The 24264-nt window shown below is 43.3% G+C and overlaps 1 protein-coding gene across 10 annotated transcripts in view; it reads left to right on the forward strand.

Annotated features, from left to right (window-relative positions):
• The window catches only part of NEDD4L (NEDD4 like E3 ubiquitin protein ligase), a 371293-nt gene that overhangs the window by 53561 nt on the left and 293468 nt on the right, over window positions 1-24264 (forward strand). Inside the window, exon 1 of one of the 10 annotated variants that reach the window (XM_073343630.1) lies at window positions 21136-21244. The exons of 7 other annotated variants lie outside the window; for them this stretch is intronic. The gene's annotated coding sequence lies outside the window, so the exon portion shown is untranslated. Of the gene's footprint in view, window positions 1-21135; window positions 21245-22392; window positions 22445-24264 lie in introns of those variants that run through there. 2 more of the 10 variants (XM_073343633.1, XM_073343631.1) reach the window with 2 other exon arrangements.

Raw genomic sequence — 24264 nt, forward strand, 5'->3', positions numbered from 1 at the left:
GGAACTCAGAGTAGTGGGTGGGCCTGGGTTTTCCCACCTGCCACAGGTAAAGTGGTATAAACCCCAAGAAGGAGGAAGGGCTTACTTGGGAGCCTGAACAAAGGGACTGAATTTAAAGGGCCCAGAGCCAGGGTTGAGAAGACCTTAGCAAGGGAAAATAGACTAGTAGTTATTGGACTCATTAATACCTGGTGAGGGGTTCATTTGGACTTGGCCAGAGGGCCAAGCCCCCTACTGAAGACCAATTAAGATCATCCAGGAGCTTGCAGGGAGTGGCAGGGACAAGAAGAGGAATGCGGTATCATGCCTAGCTCGAGGTGAGTTCCTCTGTACAGTGTGGAAGAACATGGTTTTCTTTAATCTGAGAGACCATCTATTACTCCATTTAAGGAGCATTTTAAAAGAGATTCTTACACCATTCCACCACGGCGATGGTTCAGGAAACTGCAAACAAGTATGTCCCCAAACAAAATAGTAATAGGAAGAGGAGAAAAAAACACAAATTGATGTTCTTTGAGGAAAGGTGGCTAAGATGAAAATATGCAATTTATGTTCACACTGCATATTGATTAAAAGGTTGGGTATAAACTAGCTGCAGTGAACTGCAGTTTTTATTTGAAGAAAATATTGTATGTGGCTGTATATTTCAGTGACCATCTGGTGATTTGAAGACATTTGGTTTTTTTCCATTTAAAGCCATATATCATTATCCATTGATTGACTGAAAATCATCTTCTCATGAACAATTGGAATACAGAACAGTAATCTCCATAGACACAGCAAACTTCAGCAAAGGGTGAAATATCTAATGAAATGACAGTGATATGTTCTTATAAGCATTTGAGTGATGCTTTTTTGACATGGTCAGGTTTAAAATAATCTCGAGTCCTAATTTAGGATAACAGCCCAGGTATATAATTTTGCTTTCTTTGTTGTTGCCTCATCAGATTTACTCAGAATTGTGTTTTTAGACATGCCATAATGTCGGGAAGAAACAAAATTTTACTAATTTTAAACAATAAGGGTGAAAATCTGTTACTTATGGTAACTTTCAAATGGTAACATGGCACCATTCAAACTCATGAAGCATTGCATGGGTGTATACATAAAGAAGAACTTCCCCTCACCCCCTGGCAATCTCACTCAAAGAAAGAAAAAACCTTTTTATGCAGTAATGGTAGTAGATCAGCACTCTATCAAGATAGCCTTGGTAAAATGGTTTTAAAATGTAATGTAATATAAATTTCCATTGTACTATCTATGTACAATTGCAAAAGAGTAAATAAGGAAGGAATTTACCCTCGGGTCAGATTGACCTAGACACTGAGGGGTTTTCGCCTTCCTCTGCAGCCTGAGGCACAGATCGCTTGCAGGTTTAAACTAGTGTAAGTGGTGAATTATCTGTAAGATGTAGTCTTTAAACCATGATTTGAGGAACTCAGTAACTCACAGGTGAGGGGTCTATTTCAGGAGTGAGTGAGGTTCTGTGGCCTGCAGTATGCAGAAAGTCAGATCAGATGATCATGATAAGAAAAGGAGTACTTGTGGCACCTTAGAGACTATGAAGTGAGCTGTTGAGCTGTTGCTCACGAAAGCTTATGCTCAAATAAATTGGTTAGTCTCTAAGGTGCCACAAGTACTCCTTTTCTTTTTGCGAATACAGACTAACACGGCTGTTACTCTGAAAAATGATCATGATAGTCCCTTCTGACCTTAAAGTCTGAGTCGAAGCGCTTGGGGTTAACTTTTTTATAACTGAAACCTTAAAAACACCTTTGCAACACTGACGTCTGCATTCAAATGTTGATTTATTTCCTTTATCTCAGATGTTATCATATTTGACTGCCTGAAAGAAATGTCTGTAAAATGGCAGTTCTTGTTCAAAGATCTATAGAAAATAGATGTAGCGAGTGACTTTTTGGAACTATTTTGGAAATTCACTTCTATATGTTGTTTGATAAATATGTACTTTAGTTTTCTGTGAAGTACAATTTTACTTTGAAAGTGGCAGGCTGTGTGTGTGCACACGCGTGTGCATTAGCTTCAATTTTTTCCATTGGTTTACAAGTCAGCTGTGTTGGGTGATTTTTCTAGGAGACAATCAATTTTAAAAAAAAAATTACACGTGTCTTTTTTTTGTTTGTTTAGAATGGCTGTAACTGAAAAATATTTTACCTTGTGAGTTTTGATGGCACTTTTGTGTAGAGTCAGTTTCACTGTCTCCCAGGCATAATAAACTTCCCCAGTTTTATGGAAGACCAATAAATAGCAATAGGTGAGTGAGGAACATTAAAAAACAAACCAAACCACAGTTCTAAAAACACTTGCTGGGGTAACAGTTTGTGGGGATTTCCTGTGTGTTAAACTTCTGTACCACTTTCAATTGTTACTGCTGCAAATTCACTGTGAGGAAACAGTCAGACTGGTTTTTCTGGCTCAGAGATCACCAATAACTATAGGTTGTGCAGGCTAGACTTTGCTTTCACTTAAACTTTTGCAATCCCAGTCTTAATGTTGAAAAATTGAACAATTGACAAAATTTGGGAAGTTAGACCATAATCTATTAAGCAAGAGAGTAAGGCAGGTCTACACTACAGACCTATATTGGGATAACCACGTCACTCAGAGTTGTGAAAAATATATGCCCCTGAGTAACATAGTTATAGTATCATATACTGACCCCTCTTCCTCCAATGGACAGTGTTATGTCAATGGGAGAGCTTTTCCCACTCACATAGCTACCACCTCTTGGTGAGGCGCTGTACATGAAGACAAGCCCTAAGTCTAGCTGTGTGCATCTACATCTGTGCAGCTCCTGAAATGGTAATAGAAGTGAAGTGTAAGTGTCCCCTCCAAAAATATATGCTTTTTGGAGTACAACAGAGAGCAGATGTGAGGTGAATGCCTTCTAGATGGCATACTGGATTAATTCTGAAGCATAAAGCTAAAATAACTGGTTTGAAAGTAGCTTAATATACCGATGTCATGTGGGGTTAGTCTACTTTCTAGAAGGTATTTGCCTGTGGTAGTCCATCTGCAGAAGACTGTTGGTGTATCTTGAGGGGCAAGGAGATTGTCATGCCCTAGGTTGTAGATGGTGCCACCTATTGGTCAAAAAAAGAGTCTGACCTAGTGGTCAGAGGAGAATCAGAGGGCAGAACCAGGGGATTTGTGGTCAGAAAACAAGCCAGTGGCCAGAGTCAGGAGTCTGGAAGAGTTCTGAGGGAGGTAGGAGCAGGGTGGGGTTGAAGCAGGGCTGGTGTAAGGATGTTTTGCACCCTAGGCAAAACTTCCACCTTGCACCCCCCCACTCCGCCCTGAGGGGCCCTCCCTGCGGCAGGTCCCCGCCACCCTGAGGCGCCCCTGAGCAGAGGTGAGCTGGGGCGGGGAGTTTCGGCAGCTCCCCGCCACCCCCTCTCCCCTCAGGGAGCCGTGCAGCAACTCCCCACCCCAGCTCACCTCTCCTCTGCCTGCTCCCCGAGCACGCTGCCGCCGCCGCTTCTCCCGCTTCCCAGGCTTGCAGTGCCAATCAGCTGTTTGGCACGCAAGCCTGGGAGGGAGAGAAGCAGAGCTGAGTGGCATGCTCAGAGGAGGAGGCGGAGCAGAGGTGAGCTGGGGCGGGGAGCGGTTGTCCTGTGCCCCCCTCCCCGTTGTTTGCTGCAGGCGGCCCTCCCCGCGCCCCTCTGCCCCAGCTCACCTCCATTCCACCGCCTCCCTGGAGCGCACTTTTGGCCGCCCCCAACCACTTGGCGCCCTAGGCGACCGCCTAGTTCGCTTAGTGATTGCACCGTCCCTGGGTTGGAGCAAGGGCCAGTGCAGGAAGCTGGTCTGGCACAGCTGTGGATGTGGAATGCATTGAGCTCGCTATTGCGACAAGGCTTAAATGGTGATCTGTTGGCTTTTCTGTCCAAGCAGGGAGCACAGTCACATAGTGAGAGTTTATTGGGCCCATCTGAGCTCTGTTGGGTTGCTAGGCGACTGGGCCTGGAGCCATCAGAGTTTGACCGATTGTTTCTCTCAGTTGTTAGCTCAAATGAGTTTGTGTAACATGATTGGAAAGCAGTTAAGATGTAGGCTAACACATTTTGAAGCTTGTTAGACTAGAGGGGAACCTTGGTGATAAAATAAGAGGGGCATTGGGGGCAACATCTACGTGAGGAAGTATGTAAGTACCTTTCAGACTGTACTATTGAAGCCAGCACCTGCCATGACTGCCCGCATCTAATTTACAGAGTGGAATAATGTTAAAGATTTTCTGTACTAGAAGCAGATACATGTAGAGGTATTGCCATCAGTCTAGTAGGCTACTGAAGATTCTTCCAAAATAATGAGTAGCAGTGAAACCCTATCCTAGCTAATTAGTCTGAAACATAAACATTTAAGGTCCACCCCATATGTTAGTGAAAACCATCACTTTGCTCTACAGCTTTTGAATGTGTAAATATTTGTCACCCCTTCTATCTCTAATGACTTAACATCTCTTGCCTCCGAAGCATTTGTGTTGGAGTTAGCTGTGAATATAAAATATGAATGTAACCTTTCCCTCTCTCGCTACCTGTCCCTCACTCCGTTTTTCCAAACCTCTTTGCCCAACGGTTCCATTTTCACCTAATATTTTCTCTTCATTCCAAAGGGTTCTTGGCAGCTGTTCTTCCATTTATGCCATTATTAAACAGACTTGCATAACAAAACAGACTTGCGTGTGCCATTTACCATCATTTACTCCATTGCATAGTTTGTCAGGTGTCAAGCTGGTGGGGCAAGGGGGAGAAGAGGGAGAAGATTGGGAACCAGAGACTTAATGAATTTATTAACATATTCTTATTCTCCATCTTAATACTTTGATGACTGCACTTGGAGAAAATTCAAAATGTTCTGTTTTGGTACTACATGCTGTATGTTAGTATCCTTCATTTCTCTCTTGGAGCCACGCTCTAATAGAGCTTCATTTAGTGAGGAATGTTCATGGCTTCTTGGCTGACTGATCATCTAATTGACTAAAGTCACTTTTGTTAGTTACTGGCTGATGCTTCCTCATTCATTAGATTTTTTTATAAGAATCCTGAGCATCAAATACACGCATTGATCACTTTAATTACACCATGACTTATGTGCAGCACTTTGCCCAATGTAAAAAACACTGCATGAAACGTTTCCTATTCTTTGTTTCTTCTTTGAAAATTTGTTGAGATTTCAAGGTGCTACTGGAACACCATTTTACAGTATGAAAAATCCCATGATGCTCAGTTTTGGAGAAGGTTTTGATACTTCACCAGATGCCTACTAACTGGAGGGCAAAGCTGTTAGCCAGAAGTGGATACAACAGTGTAAAAGAGAGAGAGAAAGAAAGAAATAGTTGAGGGCTCTTCTGTGATGTCTAGGCACAATATCCTAGTGAGAAGTCCAGACCACACTCAGCTGCTGGGAGGAATCCCTGGCACTTTTGTGGGGACTCCATTTTTCCCTTGTCATCTGGCTAATGTGCTTGAAGCTCAACTCCCCCTTATTGCTGGAAGGAAACAGGTCTGTTCACTTCTTGGGCTGGCAATGGAGGTTGGATCCTTGTTCCCTTGCAAATAACTCCAGTGCCTGCCTCTGCCCAGAGCTTTCCCAAGAAGCATCAGTGGTAATTCAACATGGTTCTTGATGATTTCACTGCTACCCACAGGGTTCTGGATAGCAGCAGTGAAACTAACCTATCTTATTACCTTCTGCTTATACTTGGCAAAGCTATGAACAGCAGCAGAGGAATGATTATTGAACTTGGAAAGACAGCACTTCATTAGATCTACAACCTATCCTGAAGGATGACCCAACACTCTCACAAATCTTGGGAGACAGGCCAGTCCTTGCCTACAAACAGCCCCCCAACCTGAAGCAAATACTCACCAGCAACCACATACCACACAACAGAACCACGAACCCAGGAACCTATCCTTGCAACAAAGCCCATTGCCAACTGTGCCCACATATCTATTTAGGGGACACCATCACAGGGCCTAATAACATCAACCACACTATCAGAGGCTCATTCACCTGCACATCCACCAATGTGATGTATGCCATCGTGTGCCGGCGATGCTCCTCTGCCATGTACATTGGTCAAACTGGACAGTCTCTGCGTGAGAGAATGGGTGGACGCGGATCAGATGTCAAGAATTATAACATTCATAAACCAATCGGAGAACACTTCAATATCTCTGGTCACGCGATTAGACATGAAAGTTGCGATATTACAACAGAGAAACTTCAAAACCAGACTCCAGCGAGAGACTGTTGAACTGGAATTCATTTGCAAATTGGATACAATTAACTTAGGCTTGAATAGAGACTGGGAGTGGCTAAGTCATTATGCAAGGTAACCTTTTTCCCCTTGTTTTTTCCTACCCCCCTCCTCAGACGTTCTTGTTAAACCCTGGATTTGTGCTGGAAATGGCCCACCTTGATTATCATACACATTGTAAGGAGAGTGATCACTTTAGATAAGCTATTACCAGCAGGAGAGTGGGGGGAGGGGGGAGAGAAAACCTTTTGTAGTGGTAAACACCCATTTTTTTTCATGCTTTGTGTGTATAAAAAGATCTTCTATACTTTCCAGAGTATTTATTCAATGAAGTGAGCTGTAGCTCACAAAAGCTTATGCTCAAATAAATTGTTTAGTCTCTAAGGTGCCACAAGTACTCCTTTTCTTTTTGAGAATACAGACTAACACGGCTGTTACTCTGAAACCTGTCGTTAGGTGATAGTAATTCAGGGTAGGCAGATTATTTCTTTGCAATTGTGAGAGCTAGACGCTTATTTAAATGCAAGCTTAAATTCAGCGGACAATTACTTTGTTTTCCCATACTCTGCTATATAACCATAAAAGTCAGCCTGTGGACTATTCACAAGATCTGCTTTGAGATTGGCCATTTTAAATACTTATGGCAGACCTCTCTTTTATGTCAGGGTCACATTTTACCCCCACATCTAAATTCTGCCAGTTCAGATAAATTGCTTCTAGTGTTTGCATTCTCATGCATATCTCCTGCAAAGGCAATGATGTCAGCTGGTCACAAGTTTATAATAACTAAGGCTGAAAAGTCCTTTTGCTAAATTTCAGGGTGTAAGTGAAGATATCTGTTGCCCCATCAGATGAAATGCTTTTCCTGGCTGGTCCAGAGAACATAAACTACATTAACATGCATACATGGTAATAACTCTATAGGCCACCAAAACTCTTCTTGGCTACCTTGAAGGAAAATTATTTTTTTAAAAGAAATGTTACAGAATCAATGGTAGTAGATTGGCCAGTAATAAGGAGCAACAAAGTGCACCAATAACTAACTCAGTGCCAAGGCAGGTTATTTTAAAGGACAGCCTCTCTTGATCCCTCATTTGAATTGTTGGTACAGATGTTTCTACTTATTTTATTAGAACTTGCAACTCAGTAGGTAAAGGTACAAGTGCAAGTTTTCTGGCTTGTGGGTTCAAACTGTGCATATGTAAAGAGAAATCAGGCTTCCTGTTTTTAACTGCATCTGTAGTATTCTGTTGCACAAACTTTAGGGATACTGATATCCCCTTAAAAAGAAAAGGAGTACTTGTGGCCCCTTAGAGACTAACAAATTTATTTGAGCATAAGCTTTCATGAGCTACAGCTCACTTCATCGGATACATGCAGTGGAAAATACAGGAGGGGGATTTTATATACACAGAGCATGAAACGTTGGGTGTTACCATACACACTGTAACAAGAGTGATCAGGTAAGGTGAGCTATTACCAGCAGGAGAGCAAGGGAGGAAAAAACCTTTTGTAGTGATGATCAAGGTGGGCCATTTCCAGCAGTTGACAAGAACGTGTGAGGGAACAGTAGGGGGGAAAAATAAACATGGGGAAATAATTTTACTTTGTGTAATGACACATCCACTCCTAGTCTTTATTCAAGCCTAATTTAATGGTTTCCAGTTTGCAAATTAATTCCAATTCAGCAGTCTCTCGCTGGAGTCTGTTTTTGAAGATCTTTTGTTGTAATATTGTGACTTTTAGGTCTGTAATCGAGTGACCAGAGAGATTGAAGTGTTCTCCTACTGGTTTTTGAATGTTGGGTTTCAGAGTAGCAGCCGTGTTAGTCTGTATCCGCAAAAAGAAAAGGAGTAATTGTGGCACCTTAGTCTCTAAAGTGCCACAAGTACTCCTTTTCTTTTTTTTTAATGTTATAATTCTTGACATCTGATTTGTGTCCATTTATTCTTTTACGTAGAGACTGTCCGGTTTGGCCAGTGTACATGGCAGAGGGGCAATGATGGCATATATCTCATTGGTAGAGGTGCAGGTGAACGAGCCTCTGATAGTGTGGCCGATGTGATTAGGCCCTATGATGGTGTCCCCTGAATAGATACGTGGACAGAGTTGGCAACGGGCTTTGTTGCAAGGATAGGTTCCTGGGTTAGTGTTTTTGTTGTGTGGTTGCTGGTGAATATTTGCTTCAGGTTTGGGAGCGGTCTGTAAGCAAGGACTGGCCTGTCTCCCAAGATCTGTGAGAGTGATGGGTCATCCTTCAGGAGAGGTTGTAGATTCTCCCCCCTCTTCTCTCCCCAAATACCTGGCTTCCTTTGTTCAGGTCTTTTGGTAAGTCCCCATTCTCTCCACTTCCCCTCTCCCTTCAGTTAGGAGGCGGAATCACTTTCTTCCTGCTGAGTAAACCCACTTAGGATCTATCTTATCCATTCAAACAACTATTGTTAATGTCCAATATTCTCCATTGTTTCTGGTCTAGGAAGAGACATACGTTCAAGTTGGTAGGATATGGTGGATAGACATACAGAAAGCTTTCATGATACCATTTCATAATACCAGCCACAATTCAGAAGTTGTACAGACAGATCCCCAATTCATCACAGTTGGATATGGCTGCGTAAAGTTGTAAAAACAGATCAGTGTTCACATGGGGTGTTAGCTTCTTTCCAAAATACACAGTATTGTTGTTTTTAAAGCAGATTCTTGTAAGGAAACCTCTATATAAAGAGGGGTAGTAACTAAGCTAACTATTTCAATATATGGCGAAGTGGATATAGCACTGGACTGGGACTCAGGAGACTTGGGTTCTATTTCTGACTGCACTGGCCTGCTGTTCTGTGGGGGCAAGTCATTTAACCTCTGCCTCAGTCTCCCTACCTAGAAAATGGGGATAATGATACTGACATCCTTTGTAAAGTACTGTGAGATGTGTGGATGAAAGTGGTTGGCTCATTTCTTCTTCCCTTCCCTGATGTAGTCTCCCTTGAAATGCAGGACTGCTGTGACTCAGATTGTGTTAAAAATAATCACTTGTGTGCATTTAGCCTGCGAGCAAGTCTCTTGCCTTCCAGAAAACTACATGTGAGCTGGCTGGCAATGTGAAAACAATACGCTACTGTTAAATAAGTAGCTACTTCTGTAAATGCTTGTTTCTATTAGCCATGTTAAAATTAAGATTGCATAGTTCTTCATATTCTGTTGTCTTTTTAATTATAATGTGTGATGGTCCAGTTCAAGTGCTGGTTCAGAGGCATAATATATTTAATGTGTGTAGCACAGAGGGCTAATGATCAGGCCTGTCAAATATGAAATTCATTTTGACCTGCAGGAGTTTAGGTTACCAGTGAAAATTAGTTGGCTTCTTGTATGGTTGCAGCACTCAGAATCCCACCCCTCTCCTTTGAAAACCATGAGGTCTAAATCTGACCACATCCTTTCTCTGCCTCCAGTGGTTCCTAATGTGATGGTTAGCTAATATTTATTTTATTCAAATATAGGGCTCTTTTCTTTGTTTTTTAAAAAGATAGATACCCTCTCTCTCATATGCTGTGGTCTCCTATCCTATTGGATAGGAGCTGGCCTACATCGCTGCTTAAGGCGATGTAACTTAGTCACTCAGGGGTGTGAAAAATTTCAGAGTAACAGCCGTGTTAGTCTGTATTCGCAAAAAGAAAAGGAGTACTTGTGGCACCTTAGAGACTAACCAATTTATGCATCCGATGAAGTGAGCTGTAGCTCACTAAAGCTTATGCTCAAATAAATTGGTTAGTCTCTAAGCTTTAGTGAGCTACAGCTCACTTCATCGGATGCATAAATTGGTTAGTCTCTAAGGTGCCGCAAGTACTCCTTTTCTTTTTGGGTGTGAAAAAGACACCTTTCTGAGAGATGCAAGTAACATTGACTTAAGCACTATCCGTACTGGCGCTATGTTGGCGGGAGATGCTCTCCCACCGACATAGCTTCCACCTTTCGCGGAGGTGGAGTAATTATACCAATGGGAGAGTGCTCTCCCATTGGCATAGTGTCTTCCCCAGACACCCTACAGTGGTGCAGCTGCGTCAGTGCAGCTGTTCTGATGTAGCACCATGGTGTAGACTTGCCCAAAGTGGAACTGGATCTTGTCCCAGGTCTTGCCTATTTGCTGTGAGAAAATCCTCAGCTTGATATAGTAGCATTCCCTTTGCACATTAAGAGCTTTGCAGTTACAGAAATTACTTTTTTCAGCTGCTCACCACTTAGAAACTAACTATAGGAAACTGGTCAGGGTGATTTTTTTTTTCTTTTCTTTTTCTCCCTCATCTAAATTACACTTAAGTATGTAATTTTTCCCCCCTCCCCAGCCCTTCTCTCTTCATCTTGTATAAGCCTGCAGTTCTGGCACGCTTCATGAATGCTCTTAACAAAACTAATCTGAGTATAAATTTTGCAAAAATTCTCCAGATGGAACTTTTTTTCATTTTGATACCTCTGCTAGGTAAAACTCTCTTAAATTCTGTTGTCCTGGGCTGTTAACAGTATTAATACAAAAACACACAACTCCCCCCAAACAGCTGTTCTCTTTCCTGTTAGAAAGACTGATCTATAGCTTAAAAAAACCAAAAGGTACATTTAGCCAGTTTCACAAGTTGCTGCTGATGAAGACACCTCTAATGGGACCTTGATTTCTGTTTTTCTGTCTCAAGTTAAATAGCTCTTGCACCCTGGAGACTTCTGATATCTTAGTTCAGTTTCCTCTGCTGATGAAATAATAGACTTGGGCTTCATATTCTTAATGCTTCTATCCGTTTTATTGTCTGACTGCAGAAATGCTGCTTATTAGTTCAGTATAAAACTCTATTAGGTATTGTAGCGTGATCCCAAGAGTGTTAAGTCACCGCAGGAGTCTTAATGCAAGTTCACATTTATATTTGGTGTGATGTTCAGTAAAATATTCTAGAAATGCCCAACGTCAGAGGCATCCATGCGCAAATTGGGCTTTCCACAGAAGTAGTGGTTGGCCATGTGCCTCTTCTCCCCCCATCCTATAAATAGAAAACCATCTACTTCCTATAATTGCACCTCTTATTGAGAGAGAATGCAAACTGCCAGCTATGCTTATAGATTTATTATATGTTGACTGGCCTTGGCCATGCTCTTGAGCTTTCTTCGTCACATCCAGCATCCAAACATGGAGGTTACAGCTTTATGCTATCTGGCTTCCTCTTCATGCTTTTGTTTCCTGCAGAGTAGGAGGAGTCCAAGTCAATATGGTTTTATGCATGTGTAAGTGGGGAAATAGTCCCGCTATTGTGGGGAACTTTCCTGCTTCTGCACTTACCTCGGTGAAGTGGGCTAGTGAAAGGATCTGAGTCCTCACTCCGACTTCCTTTACCCAGTGACCTCCCTGCCCTTGAGGACTCCCCTTCCACTCTTCTGTTTGACAGAGTCCTCGTAACCCCAACAAGGCTGGGCCAAGGATTCCTGGGGGGCTCAACCCCCCCCAACCCTGCTGCAGTCACCTAGGACAGGGGCTAGGGTGTCCCCACTCCGGGGTACTCTCTCTGCACTGGGCACTTTTCTGACCCACTTACATACAATTTAAAGCAAATACAAGTTATTTAATCAACAATTAATTTTAAAAAGAATAAGGAAAAATGGGAAAGGTTAAAGGAAACACATCACCCCGCTCTGTGGCACGGAACATCACAAACAGTGTCTCTGGAATGTCAGGGCAGTTCACAGTCTGTTCCTTGTAAGTCCCAGGCCTTCTGCTCAGGCCCTGGCTGTGCTGCAGGGATGCTGTGGATTGGACACTTGCTCTGGTGGTGGCCACACGCTCTCAAGCTCTAAGTGGTAGGATCCTTCTTCCCAGTGTTGCCCCTGCCCTGTCGGGGTTACGATCCAAGCCTGGCCTGCAGAGCCTCCTGGCTGAGGCGTCTCCCTGTGCTGGGCCCGTGCCCAGGGTCCCCCTCGTTCTCCCCAGCTGCTCACTGCACCCAGCTCTGGACTGTTCCAGCCCCAGCTCCCCCACTCTGTCTCAGCACTGCTGCTGCTGCTCTGCTCCAGCTCCCTGGGCTGCTTCTTTGGCCCCTCTGCCTGTGGTTGCTACAGCTCCGCTCCCAGGACAGGTCTGCTCTGCAGGCTGCTTCTGTGACTCTGCTCCCAGCACTGACCTGCTTTGTGGGCTGCTTTTCTGGCCCCTCTGGCTCTGGTTGCTGCAGCTCTGCTCCCAGGGGAAGTTTGCTCTCTCTGAGCTGTGCCTCTGGCTTTGGGGCTGCAGGTCTGCTCTCTCTGGATCTGGCCCAACTCTGCTCCCCAGCTCAGCTTGGTCCCCTGCTTTCTCCTTAGCTTGGCCCCACTCTGTCTGACTCAGGCAATTCCAGCTCACACGGAGGACAGGACCTCCCTGGCCTCCTGATTCCCTGATTAGCCTGCCCGCCCTGTCATTCAGGCTGACCTGGAGCATTGGCCTCTCCCCATTGTTTCTGGGGGCTGTCAGTCTCAGGGTTCTGATTCCCCATCCACCCTTCCCCCTTTTTAGTACTGGGAGCTAGCAACTAAAACACCCCCACCGAATGTTAGTAAGGGAGCAACAGTCCCCTTACACATGGTAAAACAATGTAAGGCCTTCTAGGATTGAAATTTTGGGAATTTGTTTGAGTGAAAGGTCCTAGGGGTTTTTGGTCTCTGCATACTTTTGTCTTCTCCCTGTGAGTGCCTCTTTTGCATCTTTCTGGTGAGTGCCTCTGGGATGAGGCCCTTACTGAGCCAGCTGGAACACACAATTGAGCTCAACTCCAGTTAACACTGCTGTGGTTCAGTGCCCCTCCCAAGTAGACTGTCCGATGAAGTGAGCTATAGCTCACGAAAGCTCATGCTCAAATAAATTGGTTAGTCTCTAAGGTGCCACAAGTCCTCCTTTTCTTTTTGCGAATACAGACTAACACGGCTGTTACTCTGAAATGAAACCTGTCATTATGCAAGGCACTGCATTTAGCCGTATGGAGTGGAAATCTATCAACTGCATGAAAAAACTTGTACAGATACAGACAGACATAATCTTCCTTTCCAAATGCAAACAGATGGACATCGTACCAAAAGGACTGAAGGTAAAAAATCCATTACAATCTACATACCACACAGACTATGCTGACAGCTTGTGCCACACGCTCTCAAAGAAACTGCGGAATCACCTGATCAACATCCTCTACAGCAAACAGGGAAAGATTAAGAATGAGCTCTCAGAACTGGATACTCTCATAAAAAAACAACCTTCCACACAAACTTCCTCGTGGCTGGATTTTACTAAAACTAGACAAGCCATTTACAACGCACACTTTGCTTCTCTACAAAAGAAAAAGGACACTAAACTTTCTAAACTACTACATGCTACAAGGGGCCACAGCAATGGTTCCCTCAACCCACCTAGCAATATTGTTAACCTATCCAACTATAATCTCGGCCCAGCAGCAGCAGCTGTCCTATCTCGGGGCCTCTCCTTCTGCCCCTCCACCCCGAGGAACATGATACAGTTCTGTGGTGACCTAGAATCCTATTTTCGACGTCTCCGACTCGAGGAATATTTCCAAAATACCTCTGAACAACATACTAATCCACAGAGACCTCCCTACCAACACTACAGAAAGAGGGATTCTAGGTGGACTCTTCCTGAAGGTCGAAACAGCAGACTGGACTTCTACATAGAGTGCTTCCGCTGACGTGCACGGGCTGAAATTGTGGAAAAGCAGCATCACTTGCCCCATAACCTCAGCCGTGCGGAACACAATGCCATCCACAGCCTCAGAAAGAACTCTGACATCATAATCAAAAAGGCTGACAAAGGAGGTGCTGTTGTCATCATGAATAGGTCGGAATATGAACAAGAGGCTGCTCGGCAGCTCTCCAACACGAGTTTCTACAAGCCATTACCCTATGATCCCACTGAGAGTTACCAAAAGCAACTACAGCATTTGCTCAAGAAACTTCCTGAAAAAGCACAAGATCAAATCCGCACAGACACACCCCTGGAACCCCGACGTGGGATATTCTATCTACTACCCAAGATCCATAAACCTGGAAATCCTGGGCGCCCCATCATCTCAGGCCTTGGCACCCTGACAGCAGGATTGTCTGGCTATGTAGACTCCCTCCTCAGGCCCTACGCTACCAGCACTCCCAGCTACCTTCGAGACACCACTGACTTCCTAAGGAAACTTCAATCCATCGGTGATCTTCCTGATAACACCATCCTGGCCACTATGGATGTAGAAGCCCTCTACACCAACATTCCACACAAAGATGGACTACAAGCCGTCAGGAACACTATCCCCGATAATGTCACGGCTAACCTGGTGGCTGAACTTTGTGACTTTGTGCTTACCCATAACTATTTCACATTTGGGGACAATGTATACCTTCAGGTCAGCGGCACTCCTATGGGTACCCGCATGGCCTCACAGTATGCCAACATTTATATGGCTGATTTAGAACAACGCTTCCTCAGCTCTCGTCCCCTAACGCCCCTACTCTACTTGCGCTATATTGATGACATCTTCATCATCTGGACCCATGGAAAAGAAGCCCTTGAGGAATTCCACCATGATTTCAACAATTTCCATCCCACCACCAACCTCAGCCTGGTCCAGTCCACACAAGAGATCCACTTCCTGGACACTACAGTGCTAATAAACGATGGTCACATAAACACCACCCTATACCGGAAACCTACTGACCGCTATTCCTACCTGCATGCCTCCAGCTTTCACCCTGACCACACCACACGATCCATCGTCTACAGCCAAGCTCTGCGATACAACCGCATTTGCTCCAACCCCTCAGACAGAGACAAACACCTACAAGCTCTCTGTCAAGCTTTCTTACAACTACAATACCCACCTGCGGAAGTAAAGAAACAGATTGATAGAGCCAGAAGAGTTCCCAGAAGTTACCTACTACAGGACAGGCCTAACAAAGAAAATAACAGAACGCCACTAGCCGTCACCTTCAGCCCCCAACTAAAACCCCTCCAACGCATTATTAAGGATCTACAACCTATCCTAAAGGATGACCCAACACTCTCACAAATCTTGGGAGACAGGCCAGTCCTTGCCTACAGACAGCCCCCCAACCTGAAGCAAATACTTACCAGCAACCACATACCACACAACAGAACCACTAACCCAGGAACTTATCCTTGCAACAAAGCCCGTTGCCAATTGTGCCCACATATCTATTCAGGGGACACCATCACAGGGCCTAATAACATCAGCCACACTATCAGAGGCTCGTATACCTGCACATCCACCAATGTGATATATGCCATCATGTGCCAGCAATGCCCCTCTGCCATATACATTGGTCAAACTGGACAGTCTCTACGTAAAAGAATAAATGGACACAAATCAGATGTCAAGACTTATAACATTCATAAACCAGTCGGAGAACACTTCAATCTCTCTGGTCACGCAATCACAGACATGAAGGTCGCTATCTTAAAACAAAAAAACTTCAAATCCAGACTCCAGCGAGAAACTGCTGAATTGGAATTCATTTGCAAATTGGATACTATTAATTTAGGCTTAAATAGAGACTGGGAGTGGCTAAGTCATTATGCAAGGTAGCCTATTTCCTCTTGTTTTTTCCTCCCCCCCCCCCCCCCCAGATGTTCTGGTTTTACTTGGATTTAAACTTGGAGAGTGGTCAGTTTGGATGAGCTATTACCAGCAGGAGAGTGAGTTTGTGTGTGTATGGGGGTGGGGGGATGTGAGAAAACCTGGATTTGTGCTGGAAATGGCCCACCTTAATTATGCACATTGTAGGGAGAATGGTCACTTTGGATGAGCTATTACCAGCAGGATAGTGAGTTTGTGTGTGTGGTTTTTGGGAGGGGGGTGAGGGGGTGAGAGAACCTGGATTTGTGCAGGAAATGGCCCACCTGATGATCACTTTAGATAAGCTATTACCAGCAGGACAGTGGGGTGGGAGGAGGTATTGTTTCATATTCTCTGTGTATAAATAAAGTCTGCTGTAGTTTCCACGGCATGCATCCGATGAAGTGAGCTGTAGCTCACGAAAGCTCATGCTCAAATAAATTGGTTAGTCTCTAAGGTGCCACAAGTACTCCTTTTCTTTTTGCGAATACAGACTAACACGGCTGTTACTCTGAAACTTACCTTGTTGTGTGGATGATGGGACACACAAGTAAAAGTAAGGGGAAAACCAAGAGCTGCCATAAGTCTAAATTTCAGAGAAGGGACCACTCGCTTTACCACTCACCTTTCTTGAATCTTCGCTAGTTTATGCAGGATCCTCGATCCCTTTATACTGTTGCTTTGTCCTGGAGGCTTCTCTGGGTTTACTAATTTTGTTTCAAGATCATGGTCCCTGGTGGTGGGCATGTGTTAATTTGTAGATGTGGCAAGTGGAGGTATATAACCTCCCTTTCTTCAGGGGGAGTTACACTTATCCTTCCTAGTTTAAGGTTGGACTGGACAGAGTATGTATCTCCTTCAGGTCCAAGCACTCCTGGTTTTCACACCTGATGACCCTAGCTGTCAGACATATCATTTGATGCTGGGAACTCAAGTCATAATGTCCCTAGGTCTGCTCCTGTCTGTTATTCCAGAGCCTGGGTGTGCTTGATCCACAAATGCTAGAGTAAGATTCATTTGATTAAGTATTTTGAGCAGAGAAGGGGTGCTGTATTGGTCATACCTGTGTCACAACTGTAGTATGCCCATATGAGGCTGTACAGGTTATTTCTTCCATTTGTCTTGTCTGTTGCATTCCCTTCTGAAAGACTTAACAAAAGATTTGTGCTCCCTTCAGAGTGCAAACCACAGGTTTTTTTTTTTTTTTTTTACCCGCAGGGTCTCTTTAATTGAACTGGATTAAGCTCCCATCCTTTTTTGTTTTAAGATAAATTTATATTTTTGGCCATCTTTCATACTTTTTCCTATTTCTCAGCTGATAGTTCTCCTGCAGCCCTCAAGGGCAGTAGATCAGAAGTTTGATATTTTAAAGTCACATTTCAATGGCCATTTCTCATTTAGGAAAATTGGAGAGTTACGGGCAGTGTCAAGCGTACTGTGAATTCCCTTTCCATGGGACAAGTCTCTGTGTATATTTTTTTTTAATTTTTTGTTTAGACTGCCTGAGCTAGCTTGACTCCTTTGTTTCATATTAACTGGCTCAAAATGGGAATGCCTGTAGGGCTGAGTTCTTAGTCATTGGAAATGTGTTAATCAGCCAGCCAGCAAACTGTAAACCACAGTGGGAGGGCATTCAAGCCTGTCCTTTTATAGAGCTGAGCGTATTCTTGGGCTGAGATAGAAAGCCATAGTGAATGAGGCATATGAATGGGAACCTAATCTCATCTTTAAACTGAGAGCTTGTTGGGGTATATGGAATACTGATCTTGCGGGGGTTGTTGCTTAGGTAATTCATATGTTTGAATTGTGCCTAGCACAACAGCATCTCAGTTCTGATGATGCCTCTGGGTGTTGTTGTGACACACAGAATTAACTATCATATTTGCTCATCTTGTATTAAAAGTGAGATGTGTTTTTCATGGGTTGAATTCTGCTTCAAGCGCACTCATAAGGTATGTCCCCTTAGTTCTGTTTACACAGGTTGCTTTATAAGTTGTCTGAAGAAAGTACAGTACGTGTCTTACTTTCTCAATTAAAATGTAAAATTTTGTTGCGCTATAACTTCCTGCAATGTATTAGTCTTAACGTGGTTATAACATTGATTGGTTTTAGTCCACAAGGCAGAACCAGTGCTAGAATGTTTGTTTGGTGCCCTAAAAGTACTAACTGCATTTCCACATGTGGATTGTCTAGCAGACTTGGTGCATAAGAACTAGCCCAGTCTGGTGTCTACACAGTATTTTGGAGTAAGTCTCCCAGTTGGGTTGGCAGGCTGGGACTAGAAGGGCTCTAAAATTAGCGGTAGAGACAGCATTTTGAATTGCAGCTCAGGCTCTGAAGCTTAGGGACTGTAATCGAAGCCCCTTAATCTTCTCTTTTGTTAAGCTTTTTAGCTTGAGCTCTCTGAGGCTATCACTATAAGGCATGTTTTTATTAATCCTTTTAATCACTCTTGTGACTCTTCTCTGAACCCTCTCCAATTTATCAACTTTCTTCTTGAATTGTGGACATCAGAACTGGGTACGATACTCCAGCAGCCGGTTGCACCAATGCCAAATACAGAGATAAAAATAACCTTTCTACTTTGAGCAGGGCCGGCTCCAGGAATCAGCGAACCAAGCAGGTGCCTGGGGCGGAAAATGTAAAGGGGCGGCAGGACGTCGGGCTCTGGGGCGGCAATCCGCCCTTGGTGGCGGTGGGAATTCAATGGCTGCTCCGTCACAGCACGTTTCGCACTCGGCAGCAATTCAGCGGCCGCACCATCACTCCACCTCCGTGTTTGGTGGGCAGGATTCCGCCTCCCCGTTCGCAGCAAGTTTTTGTTTGTTTGTTTTTGCCGCGTGGGGCGGCAAAAACGCTGGAGATGGCCCTGTACTTGAGATCCCTCTCTTTATCCATTTTAGGATTTCATTAATCCTTTAGGCCATAGCATTGCATTAGGAGCTCATGGTCAGCTGATTATTCACTGTAACCCCCAAATTATTTTCAAAGTCACTGCTTCCCAGAATAGAGTCCCTCATCTCATAGCCTACAGTCTTTGTTGCTAGATGTATACATGTGACTCAATATGCATAAATGTACATGTTGTTTGACTGGACCCAGATCGCGCTGAATAAGTGACCTGTCCTCTTCGTTGTCTGCCACTGCCCCCCAATTTTTATGTCCTCTGCAAACTTTGTCACTGATTTTGTGTCTCCTTCCAGGTCATCGATAAAAATGTTAAATAGCATAGGGCCAAGAACCAATTCCTTCACTACCCCAAAGAAACACACTTGCTCAGTGATGATTCCCTGTTTATAATTGTATTTTGAGACCTATCAGTTAGTCAGCTTTTAATCCACTGAATGTGTGGGATATTAATTTTGTGTTCTTCTGTTTTTTTAAAATCTCTCTTCATTTACCCCTCTTCCAAGAAAAAACTCCACAACTACATGCTTCAGCTTAATGAATTGACCTGTGTTCCTGAAAAGCATTAATTTGACCTGATGAAAACAATCAAAGGCCAAAAACTTTCTGCCTGAAAATTGGAGAAGTCTAAAAACAGACACCATTGCTCTTTCAGTTTCAGTATCTTTTATTTGGTTGTTTCTGTTGTTTGTTTTTTAGACCAATTTTAAAAAGAAAGTTATAGGGTTGCCAACTTTCTAATTACACAAAACTGAACACCCTAGCCTAGCCCTTTCCCCGAGGCCCCGCCCGCACTACATTCTCCCTTTCTCCGTGGCTCAGTCTCCCCAACCCTTGCTCACTTTCACTGAGCTGGGGCAGGGGGTTGGGGTGCTGTAAGGGGTGAGGGAGCTAACTGGAGGTGCAGGCTCCGGGGTAGGGCCAGAAATGAGGGTGTCAGGGTGCGGGAGGGGGCTCCATCTGGGGGTTCGGGCTCTGAGTTGGGGTGAAGGGTTTGGGGTGCAGGAGGGTGCTCTGGGTTGGGAATTAGGGGTTTGGAGGGTGGCAGTGGGGGATTGGGGCTGGGGCAGGAGCTTGGGGCATGGGGGGGTGCAGGCTCCAGGAGACGCTTATCTCAGGCAGCTCCTGGAAGCAGCTGCATGTCCCCCCTCCAGCTTTTATGCCAGGTCCGGCCAGGCGGCTCTGTGCACTGCCCTGTCTGTAAGTGCCACCCCTGCTGCTTTTATTGGCCGCATCGGAGCCGGAGGGGGGTCAGGCCAGCTGATTCCTGGGAGCTGTGTGGCGCGGAGGCTAGCAGGGAGCCTGCCAGTCTGCTGTATGGCACTGCCAACTGGACAGTCAATGGTCCGGTCAGTGGTGTTGACCGGGCTGCCAGAATCCCTTTTCGACCGGGTGTTCCAGTCAAAAACAGGACACCTGTTCACTCTAGAAACATGTTGGGCTACATGAATGATGCAGTAGATACTGAAATGGTTTTGCACTTTGGGGCACTTGCAGGAAAACAAATGTGTAGTTCATGTTATAACATGAAAAATCTGTATTAAACTTTCATTCCCATAATTTTGTACATACTACTGCTATTTTTTAGTCTTTTTTTTAAAAAAGAACTGGGTCTTTGCTTATTTGTTGGCCATTAATAGAAAGTAGTTGCTTTTTCATTTTATTACTTTTTGAGATTGAGAAAAGCTAATTTTGAGCTCAAACATGAGTTGGTACAGACTTACGCAAGCCTGTCCTCTGTAAAATGGCAAGATGAATTATTAAAGTAAAAAATAAAGTTGTGCAATCTGTTAAGAGGTTATAGATTTTTTGCTTCCTGCTAAAGAATAACTTACCTGCCATTTTTAGGGCTGCAAGAGTACATAACTTCATGTTAATCATTGGTCAAAACAAAACAAAAATTAAACGTGCTTAGCAATTAAATTCAGCTTGAATGTCTAACCAACATTAAACACTTCATGGTTGCAGAGCTCTACAGGCTGGATGGATAGACTGCATGCGTACACAAATGTGCACACACACAGAGAGTTCTGAAAATTGAAGAGACAATAGTTAAAAAGATAAGATTAGTTAGAAATTTTAATGTTATGTGTTTAAATTATATGGAATTAGGGCAAAATATTGTATATGATTCTTCAGTTGATGTATTTCAACTGGTGTAGTTTAATTCTGAGTCCTGTTCCAGAGCCTAGTAACAGAAACTCTCTAATACTGCAGTGCAGAAGAGACAAGTACAACGCCAGGTTTTATTCCATGCCAGGGCTGGTTTTAAAGGGCTTGGGGATAGCACATCCAGTCCCTGCAGTTGCTCAACTGCAACTCTTAACTGATTAAGGAGTGGCACTGGCTGGCGTTTTAAGAAGACCTTGCAAGCTCTGCTGGCTGGTGGATATAACATTGCACTCTCAGGGCAAGGAGGATTTAAAAGGTTAGAAAATTCCTGTGGGGTGTTGGGATTACCTGTATTTCTAAAGGAAGAAAGGATAGCTTTGGGGTGAGGGCTTTTTTTGTTATGTGAAAAATGTTTGTGGTAAATGTATAGTAACAGAATGGCAGGAGCCGAGTTGAAACCTGCACAGGGGTTATGAATGTATTCTCCGTAAGATAAGCTGAATGAAATGCAATATAAGAATTGTCCGAGTGGGTCCTATCCAAAGTCCATTTCATCCTGTGGCCTGTCTCTGGCAGTAGTCAGTACCAGATGCTTAAGAAGAAGATTATCCCACAAAGTAGACAGATGTGGGATAATCTGCCACCTGCATTAGTTCTCATTCTGTTGTCTAAGAGAGACATTGGCTAAAGACCTGAACCATGAGGTTTAATATCCTACTAGAAGTTTTGTTAGTAGTTACAGCTTGGAATATGACAGGTTTCAGAGTAGCAGCCATGTTAGTCTGTATTCGCAAAAAGAAAAGGAGTACTTGTGGCACCTTAGAGACTAACAAATTTATTTGAGCATAAGCTTTTGTGAGCTACAGCTCACTTCATCGGATGCATTCAGATGAATCCGATGAAGTGAGCTGTAGCTCACGAAAGGTTATTCTCAAATAAATTTGTTAGTCTCTAAGGTGCCACAAGTACTCCTTTTAGTTCAATTTATGTCACTCCTTTGAAACGTTTTTTGTTTTGATTGCTTGATTTAGAACAATATTAAACTTTGAATTACAAGGCTTTTATAAATACACAATTTGTGCAGCTGCTGTTCACCAGTTCTACAATGTGTGATGATGGGAGACGCAGCTATTCCAGAATGTAACTAATGGGGGAGGGGGAGAAGAAATTTTGTGCAAGAAACAAGATGAAGAAGTGTATTGTTAATGAATGATGAAAGTTTGCCTAGTCAGCTGTGGATGAGAACTTCAGGAGGAAAATAAAGGCTCAAGTATAGGAAATCTTTTTGATTACAACTGCAGATATGTTACCTTTGTTTAACCAGAGATGTTGGGAGGGGTGGTAGGAGACAGACTTTAAATTAACAATGATTTTATAAGCTTATTGTTTTGCTCTCCACTTTATAAAGGAGACACCCATAATTAGGATAGTGCTTAGCTTTTTGTTTGTTTGTTTTTGTAACCTCCCTTGCTATCTTCATCAACACTGAATGAATCAAACCACCTAAAGTTCCTAGGTATGTGCTCCTCTGCTATAGAACTGTTTTTCTAAAAAGGCTTATGTGTAATTGAACAATATGTTAATGAGAGAGATTTTACAAAAATTTGAGTATTTTACTTTTTGGTAAATTGCTATATTTTTGTTCGAAAGTAGTCTTAGAAATGGTTTGGCCTGTTACTTATTCTTGTAAAATGTAATTTAAATTAAACGTTACCCAAATGAAACTCTCAAAGTAGTTATTACCAGGACCGGCTCTAGGAACCAGCAAAGCAAGCACGTGCTTGGGATGGCACAATTTCGGGGTGGCATTCCTGCCATCCTTTTGTGGGGGGGCAGTTATGCTCTCGAAGCTTGGGGAGGCAAATTTTTTGCTTGGGGCGAAAAATCCTAGAGCTGGCCCTGGTTATTACAGTGTCTTTGTGCATTGTTTGGATGTTATCACATTTTGTTCACGTGAAGAACCGGTTTTGGGGAGAAGGAGCAGAGTATCTGGTATAGGACAAGAAATCCCCAGATATGGCCTAGCTCTGGTGTTCAGAAACTCCTAGAGCACATAAGGCCAGGAGGATGCTGACACTGGTTTACATCAGATTTAAATTTCACTTATGTAAAGAGTAATTCATTATTTCTTGAAATGAATAATGTTCTACAGTCTACTCTTCTAAACTCACCATAGTTTAGGATCCTGTTAACTGTGGGCTTTGAACAACACTCAAATATTTTTGTTTTTACAAAAAGAAAAATTGTATAAAAAACTAAAATTTCTAGTTAACAGATGACAAAAGCTTAAGGAAAAAGGGTAGGGTGTATGTGAGTGTTTGAGTGTGCGCAGGTGTGCAAACTTTTAAATGCTTTGTCCATTTAAAAAAAGGAAAAAGCTAGGCAACCCTAAATTCTTGGCTTTCAAATGTGTAGCTCCTTAAAAATACTCCAGAATTCTCTAATATTCTCTAATACAATATTCTATCTTTTTATCCCTAAAGATGTAGATTTGTATTTATAATCTTAACACTCTCATAAAGTTCTTTTTTCAAACATCTTTTGATCTTTCAATAAAGACAAACCAAAACAACATATTAGTTATACCAATGCTTCAGCTGAGGAACTAAGGCAAAGTAGCTATCACCTCTCTAAAAGAAAAGGAGTACTTGTGGCACCTTAGAGACTAACAAATTTATTTGAGCATAAGCTTTCGTCAGCTACAGCTCACTTCATCGGAGCTCACGAAAGCTTATGCTCAAATAAATTTGTTAGTCTCTAAGGTGCCACAAGTTCTCCTTTTCTTTTTGCGAACACAGACTAACACGGCTGCTACTCTGAAACCTATCACTTCTCTAACCTCTTTCCCAGACATGGTCTACACTACTAAGTGAAGTCAATGTAAGTTGCATTGTATCTATACTCAAATTTGTCTCTGGTTGACTTAAACTTCCCATGGCAGAGACTCAGTAAAACCACCTCTCCAAATGGTCTAGAGCCATGGTTGACCTACTGAGGTGTGAGCGTAGATGCTGCATGACATTTGTTGACGCTAAAAGTCCTCCAAGCAGCTGTGTCACAATGTTGTGTTCCCTAAAACAATGTCCACTCTGGTCACAGTTTTAAACTCCACTGTGCAGGGGTCACGGAGATCAGAAGCCGGTCCCTGCATGTTTTTGAAATGTCTTTGTCTCATTGTCCATCTTGACGAGAAAAGCTAGCAACTTACCCTTGTTGGGTCCAACTGCCTAACTGACCTTACTGGCTCCATGCACTAGATGTTCCTGTATGGAGTAGACAGAAAATATTGGATCTCCTGGGTCTGTGGGGAGAAGAGGCTGTGCAAGCAAGCACAGC

This window comes from Lepidochelys kempii, chromosome 5 (assembly GCF_965140265.1).
Source record: "Lepidochelys kempii isolate rLepKem1 chromosome 5, rLepKem1.hap2, whole genome shotgun sequence".
Classification (NCBI taxonomy): domain Eukaryota; kingdom Metazoa; phylum Chordata; order Testudines; family Cheloniidae; genus Lepidochelys; species Lepidochelys kempii.